Source organism: Xenopus laevis, chromosome 4L, assembly GCF_017654675.1.
Source record: "Xenopus laevis strain J_2021 chromosome 4L, Xenopus_laevis_v10.1, whole genome shotgun sequence".
Lineage (NCBI taxonomy): Eukaryota > Metazoa > Chordata > Amphibia > Anura > Pipidae > Xenopus > Xenopus laevis.
In genome coordinates, this window is record NC_054377.1 from 26,486,608 (window position 1) to 26,494,522 (window position 7,915).

The window sequence follows — 7,915 nt, forward strand, 5'->3', positions numbered from 1 at the left end:
CAGTCAATATGGCGGTATCTAATTTCATTGGCTAATTTGGTGCTCTCCTCTGTCAAGCTCTTGGGAAACGGATGATAAAATAACTTTATAAGATAGAGATTATAGTCAAGTCAGAAGGCTTTTTTACTAGAACAACTTGGCGTTATTCGTTGTCTTAAATGCGGAGTGCTACGATTAATGCCCTTATTCAAAATACACTGGGTTGGGCTTCAGAGCTCAGAATTCAGCATTTTACCCAGCATGCTATGTCTGTACATGAATATTAGTGAGTGCTGCATTGAGATGGTTAAAATGTATAATTAGATGCATGCAAAGAGCGGTGTATAGAGGATGTTCCTTGGAGTAAATAAATAATGCTAATTATACAGTAACACACTGTACATACCAAGCTTCAAGGTGACACTGCTCAGAATAGTGAGGGAATGTAAGTCTTCATATAACTGCTTACTGCCTTTAGGCACAATCTCTGTATACTATACCTGCTATCACACAGCCGCAGTCCCTTCCCAGAGACTATTATCCTCACTGCTACTAGAGGCACAATATCTCCCTGCTATACCTGTTATCCCACAGTCACTTCCCAGAGACTATTATCCACTGTTACTATAGGCACCATCTCTCTCTACTATACCTGATATCCCACAGCTACAGTCCCTTCCCAAAGACTATTATCCCACTGTTACTATAGGTACCATCTCTCCCTACTATACCTGCTATCCCACAGCCACAGTCCCTTCCCAGAGACTATTATCCCCACTGCTATTATAGGCACCATCTCTCCCTACTATACCTGCTATTCCACAGCCACAGTCCCTTCCAAAGACTATTATCCCACTTATACTATAGTGGAGGGATGAGGGAGGAGATATAAGGCAGACTGTGCCTAATGGTGATCCATATGGGATCAATATGTGAATGGGCAAACATCACAACTAGTGATGAGTGAAATTTTTCTTCAGGCCATAGATGCCGAGTGAAAAAATTTCACGCGTCAAAAAAAATTGTAGCCAATGACTTCAATGCATTTGGCAATTTTTTTGAAGTTTCGTCCATGATCGTCTACGATCGAACGATCGAAGGATTATTCGTTCGATCGAACGATTAAATCCTTCGAATCGAACGATTCGAAGGATTTTAATACAACGATCGAAGGAATATCCTTCGATCAAAAAAACGCTGGCAAGCCTATGGGGACCTTCCCCATAGGCTAACATTGACTTCGGTAGCTTTTAGCTGCCGAAGTAGGGGGTCGAAGTTTTTCTTAAAGAGACAGTACTTCGATTATCGAATGGTCGAATAGTCAAACGATTTTTAGTTCGAATCGTTCGATTCGAAGTAGTAGTCGAAGGTCGAAGTAGCCCATTCGATGGTCGAAGTAGCCAAAAAAACACTTCGAAATTCGAAGTTTTTTTAATTCGAATCCTTCACTCGAGCTTTGTAAATGTGCCCCAAAATGTTTCTGATCATCAAACACATTTAACTATTAGTCAAAGATAACACAAGTAAACACAAAATGCAGTTTTTAAATGAGGGTTTTTATTATTTAGGGAGAAAAGAAATCCAAACCTGTGTGAAAAAGTAATTGCCCCCTGAACCTAATAACTGGTTGGGCCACCCATAGCAGCAATAACTGCAATCAAGCGTTTGCGATAACTTGCAACGAGTCTTTTACAGCGCTCTGGAGGAATTTTGGCCCACTCAGCTTCATTTGAGGGTTTTCTAGCATGAACTGCCTTTTTAAGGTCATGCCACAACATCTCAATAGGATTCAGGTCAGGACTTTGACTAGGCCACTCCAAAGTCTTCATTTTGTTTTTCTTCAGCAATTCAGAGGTGGATTTGCTGGTGTGTTTTGGGTCATTGTCCTGCTGCAGCACCCAAGATCGCTTCAGCTTGAGTTGACGAACAGATGGCCGGACATTCTCCTTCAGGATTTTTGGTAGACAGTAGAATTCATGGTTCCATCTATCACAGCAAGTCTTCCAGGTCCTGAAGCAGCAAAACAACCCCAGACCATCACACTACCACCACCATATTTTACTGTTGGTATGATGTTCTTTTTCTGAAATGCTGTGTTACTTTTACGCCAGATGTAACGGGACGCGCACCTTCCAAAAAGTTCAACTTTTGTCTCGTCGGTCCACAAGGTATTTTCCCAAAAGTCTTGGCAATCATTGAGATGTTTTTTAGCAAAATTGAGACGAGCCTTAATGTTCTTTTTGCTTAAAAGTGGTTTGCGCCTTGGAAATCTGCCATGCAGGCCGTTTTTGCCCAGTCTCTTTCTTATGGTGGAGTCGTGAACACTGACCTTAATTGAGGCAAGTGAGGCCTGCAGTTCTTTAGATGTTGTCCTGGGGTCTTTTGTGGCCTCTTGGATGAGTTGTCTCTGCACTCTTGGGGTAATTTTGGTCGGCCGGCCACTCCTGGGAAGGTTCACCACTGTTCCATGTTTTTGCCATTTGTGGATAATGGCTCTCACTGTGGTTCGCTGGAGTCCCAAAGCTTTAGAAATGGCTTTATAACCTTTGAAATTGAACTCAGGTGTGATAAACCACAGTTAAGTTATTTTTTAACAAGGGGGGCAATCACTTTTTCACACAGGCCCATGTAGATTTGGAGTTTTTTTTCTCCCTTAATAACTTAAACCTTCATTTAAAAACTGCATTTTGTGTTCAATTATGTTATCTTTGACTAATAGTTAACGGTTTTTGATGAGCAGAAACATTTAAGTGTGACAAACATGCAAAAGAATAAGAAATCAGGAAGGGGGCAAATAGTTTTTCACACCACTGTATATACAGTGTATATATATTTATACCCATAGAATGAGTGCTGGGAACAACACTGCATGCTCTGGAGAAGAGCATTTTGCTGGGGTACCTCCTTGTCCTGGTTACCCTGGGTTCCCATTTAAAACAATGACATCAAAGCATAACATCACAAGCGTTGTGCCTACTTAGTTAGCAGGGACCTGGCACAGCCCAGCAGGGACAGCACTAGGGGTAGGCACAGGGTCCCAATAGTACTTTCCAACAGTATAGAGTCATGGCTGTGAAGAGCACAGAGGGTTCCCAGAAACAAGAAGTGGTTGGGAAAGATCAGGGGCAAGTTTGGGTACAATAAGTAATGGCAGAGAGGGAAATTTTGGGGGTGACATAGTTGTAAGTGCCCACCCTGCTGTCCCTATTCTACCTTTGAAGGCACCCTTCTAGCCCATGTTAAGGCTTAAACCCCCTGTTTATTACCAACCTATCCTCTAAGTATCTCTGCTTGAGCCCCAATGAATGAAGCTGATTATTCTGCAGCCAATAAAAAGCCACAGAAGGATTCCTAAATGTGCAATTATTCCTCTCGGTTGAAGTCATGCTTGGCAGGGTGTGTGCCAGGTGTAATCTCTTGGAATTGTGGACCCATAACTCTTCATCCTGTACCCACTTTGTTTTAAGTCTCACTGATTTGTAAGATATTCAAGAAATTTAGAAATTCATCCTTAATGACTCTTCCAGGGTTGGAGCCTAGCTCCCGGTCCTGTTGGAAGACCCAGTGTCAGGATCGTGGCTGTCAAATACAATCGATCTTCTGCCGAGGTGGCCATGCACTTCATCCTTCAGAAGGGAGTGGTGGTATTGGCCAAGAGCCTTAACCCAGCTCTCCTGAAACAGAACCTCGGGGTAACAACAAGAGTGGGAAAGAGGTGCTGACCATACATGGTATGGCAGACCATCTTGAACACATCTGAAAACATCTTGTCATTTACCCTTATTTTTTGCTTCTGTAGGTATTTGACTTTGAGCTGAATCCTGAAGACATGGACTGGACACACTTGATGGACTCAATAGGAACTTCCTCTATGCAGAATTCACAGTGTAAGCTGGTTATTAGTGTCAGGCAAGGGAACTGGTGCCATATTTTAATCTGAAGATTAGTGCCTGAATGGGCTGCAAAATCAGGGCAAGAGGGTGGTTGGATCCAGGTAGCACTAAATATACATCTTCAGTATTACATTGGCCATTCCGCCAATTTCTCCCCTCCAGACTAAGACTCCAACTTACTGGCCCTTTTATGGAACCCACCTTACACTCGGCCCCACCAATATCTGGCCAGAAATCAGCTATATATTTATGATGCAGGTTATATATTTTATCTGGGTCAGTTAAGGTACTGCAGATGGCATTACATTAAAGGAGAAGGAAAGGCTTGGTGCACTTGGGGGTGCCAAATGTTTTTGTATTGACTTACCTGAAACATTCGGGCTGGTGTTCCTATCAGCAGAAAACTGCACCGGCCCGGGGTTATACCAGTGAGCACCATGGAGCAATCCTCTTCCGGGTTCTTCTTGGTTCAAATTTCCTGGGGCAGACAACTGCGCAGTTGAACGAAATAGCCTACTTTTTAGTTAGGGTAGGACTACACGGACGTTGCATCTGACAGTCGTGACGCGCTGGCTCAATGCTACGACTTCATCCAACATTTCTATCTTTTACCTTATTTCTGTTGCATACGATTTGTCACTGCCGTTTTGTCGCAGCGCGTCAGATTGCGCCAAAAATGTCTGTGTAGTCCTACCCTTAAAGTTGGCTTTTCATTCTACAGCGCATGTGCAGCCGCGCGAGGAAGGAGAAAGATGGAGGAGTTTTCTGCTGATAGGACCACCGGCCTGGGGTTTCAGGTAAGTCAATACAATCACATGGGGGTGCCTAACATTTGGCACCCCCAAGTGCATCAAGCCTTTCCTTCTCCTTTAAGAGAGGAGTCAGTACATTTATTACAGTACAGTACTTTATACAGTAATCAGACATGAAACAATGTTACACTGGTATATTAACAGCAGCTAAAGGGTTCCTGGATACTGGCAAAAATCTAGATAAATATAGATTATGAAAGGTGGAACACATATTGGTAATTTGTTGGTGCTGACAGAGGAGAAACTATGGGACTGGAATAAAATAATGGGCGATTAGAGAACAGAAACAATGGGACTGGGGCAAATTAAAGGGTGGTTCACCTTTAAGTTAACTTTTAGTATGTTATTGCATGGCCAAGTCTAAACAACTTTTCAACTGACTCATTTTTTCAAATAGTTTTTTTAATGAATTGCCTTCTTCTGACTCTTTCCAGCTTTCACTGACCCCATCTGACCCCATCTAAAAAAACAAATGCTCTGTAAGCCTACACATTTATTGTTATTGCTAATTTGTATTACTCACCTTTCTATTCAGGCCTCTCCTATTTATATTCCAGTCTCTTATTCAAATGAATGCATGGTAGCTAGGGTAAATTTGAACCCTAGCAACCAGATTGTTGACATTGCAAACTGGAGAGCTGATGAATAAAAAGCTAAATAACTCATAAACCACAAATAACACAAAATTAAAACCAATTACTAATTGTCTCTAAAAGTTAATTCAAAGGTGATCAATCCCTTTAATGGGGATGGGAGAAATTATAGGAGTGGGGTTTCTGGCATAAGACAGAGAGGGACAGCTGTGGTGTCTGATTTTTAATTACTGGGGATAGGGGTTAGTACAGAGACAGTGTATTGTGGAAATGGGGGCTACTTTATGGAGTTGAATGGTAGGGACAACTCTGGGGCAGTATTTTAATTACATATATCTAAGGTTAGATCCAGATTGAAATTCAATATAGGCCCAGGAAGTTCAAGTACACAGAGGCATCGACATAAACTAGATGAAACTGGGCCCCACGGCAAATTAATTTCAGGGCCCCAACATATCCAGAGGTTATCCTGTTTAGCCAATATATGTTGAAATTGCTCATTAATTAATGCCTTCTGGCTTCCTCTGTAGTTCCATCACTGCACAGAGGCCTAAACAGTCTGACAGACCCATTAGGGGTCTTACACATGAGCGTTTTTACCTGCGCTCCCCTGCGTTCTGTTTTTCGGCGTTCAGCCGCAGGGGAGCGCAGGAATAGACGCATTTAATTATTTCAAATGGGGCTGTACTCACACAGGCGCATGTAGGCGCTGAACGCAGGTTGAGACGCAACATGCTGCATTTTTCCTGCGTTCAGCGCCTACATGTGCCTGTGTGAGTACAGCCCCATTTGAAATAATTAAATGCGTCTATTCCTGCGCTCCCCTGCGGCTGAACGCCGAAAAACAGAACGCAGGGGAGCGCAGGTAAAAACGCTCATGTGTAAGAGCCCTTAAGTAGGGACTGTCTATGTCATATTACAGCAGCCCCTCTGATATTTGCAGGTTCTGGCTAAGAAAGATGGCTATGGCTTACAGGAAAAGAATGGTAGCAGTGGGGTTAAATTCATGGGGCTGGGTGTAAGGGTCGGGTGAATTCATAGGGCAAAGGTGGTTGAGGGGGCTATTTCACCAGGCTCATAGGGACAGCCTTAGGGTAGAACTACACGGACGTTTTCGGCGCAATCCGACATGCTTCGACAAAACCCTGGTGTCAAAACGCATGCGACAGAAATAATGTAAGTGAATGCATCATCGGATGGTGTTGCAGTGTTTATCCGATGCTACACCACTGTCGGATGCAGATGCTGCACGCTGCGTCTGCATCCGACAGTCGTGGCAAGTCGGATCAATGCTGGGACTTCATCCAACATTTCCATTACTCACCGTATTTTTAGTTGCATCTGATCTGACACAGGCGTTTTGTCACAGCGCGTCGGATTGCGCAGAAATCGCCCATGTAGTCCTACCCTTAGGGGTTAGTTCACTGGGTTGAAAAAAAATAAGGTTTACTAAGACACTGGGTGATCATTGGGTTGATAAAGCAGCAAAGAGAGGGGCAGAGGAGGTTGCTTTTAGGGGCAGTAAGTAGCCTGCTCTGTGAGGTTTATTTATGATGAACCAAGCTATAAAACAGTGTGGAGCTGCTATTGGCAGACAGGGGGCAACTGTATTGCTAAATTCATTGACAGAGGGTGAAGCACTGTGGCAGTAATTAATTAGGCAGTGGGGCTGCTGCACCAAATTTCAGGGGCAGTAAAAGATCTGCTATTAATTCACTGAGATTAGACATTATGCAGGGAAGACTATGGGGCAAATTCACTAACCTCCGAAAATTTGCCAGTGACGGCTTCGCTCACAGCGCAACACTTTGCCAGATGTAGATTAGTCACGACAACGCTAATTCACCAAAATCCGAAGTTGCATCCAAGGCGCCGAATGCTGGCGATGTTACGCTAGTGTTACTGTGCCAAATGAAGTGAAGTTGCACTAGCATTGGCTAATTTGCATACGGCGGGAAGTTAAAGTTCAATGGACGTATATGTTGCAGCCAATACATTACATTACACAAGCCCCGAAAACCTTAATAAAATAAAATAAAGTTGTTATATTGTCCTACACATGAGCACAGTGTATAGTTTATGTGCCATATGTTAGGAAATGTAGGGGGGGAAGCCGATTACCCTAAAAAAATTGACACTCTTTTTCAGCATATCCCCCTGAAAAAGGAAAAGACGCTAGCGTTTTTTGGGACTTCTAGCATTTTTTTTAGAACTTCGCCTGGTCTGAGGTGGCAAAGGCAAGTCTGGTGCAAGAGGTAACGTTCAGTAAAATCTGCATCTTAGCGAATTTGCGTAGTTATGACCATTCGCCAGAGCGCAAATTCGCCAGGCATTAGGGAGTGAAGTACCGCTGGAGTCTATAAGTTAAGCCAGCGACCGTTTGTAAATCGGCGAAGGACCGAAATGACGAATTATCACCAGCGTTAATCACTTCACCCTTTAGTAAATTTGCCCCTATGAGCGCAGTGAAAATGAATTTTGTAGTATTTGGCTGAAAGTATTTGGCTGAATTCATAGAGTTGATTAGATGATAAGCTTTGGGAGGTTGCACAGGACCAGAGCCGGGAGTATTGTGGTGCATTTGGTTCTCACTCAAAGCACCTTCCTGTCTGTGCCCTCTCTGATGCACAATGAGAAT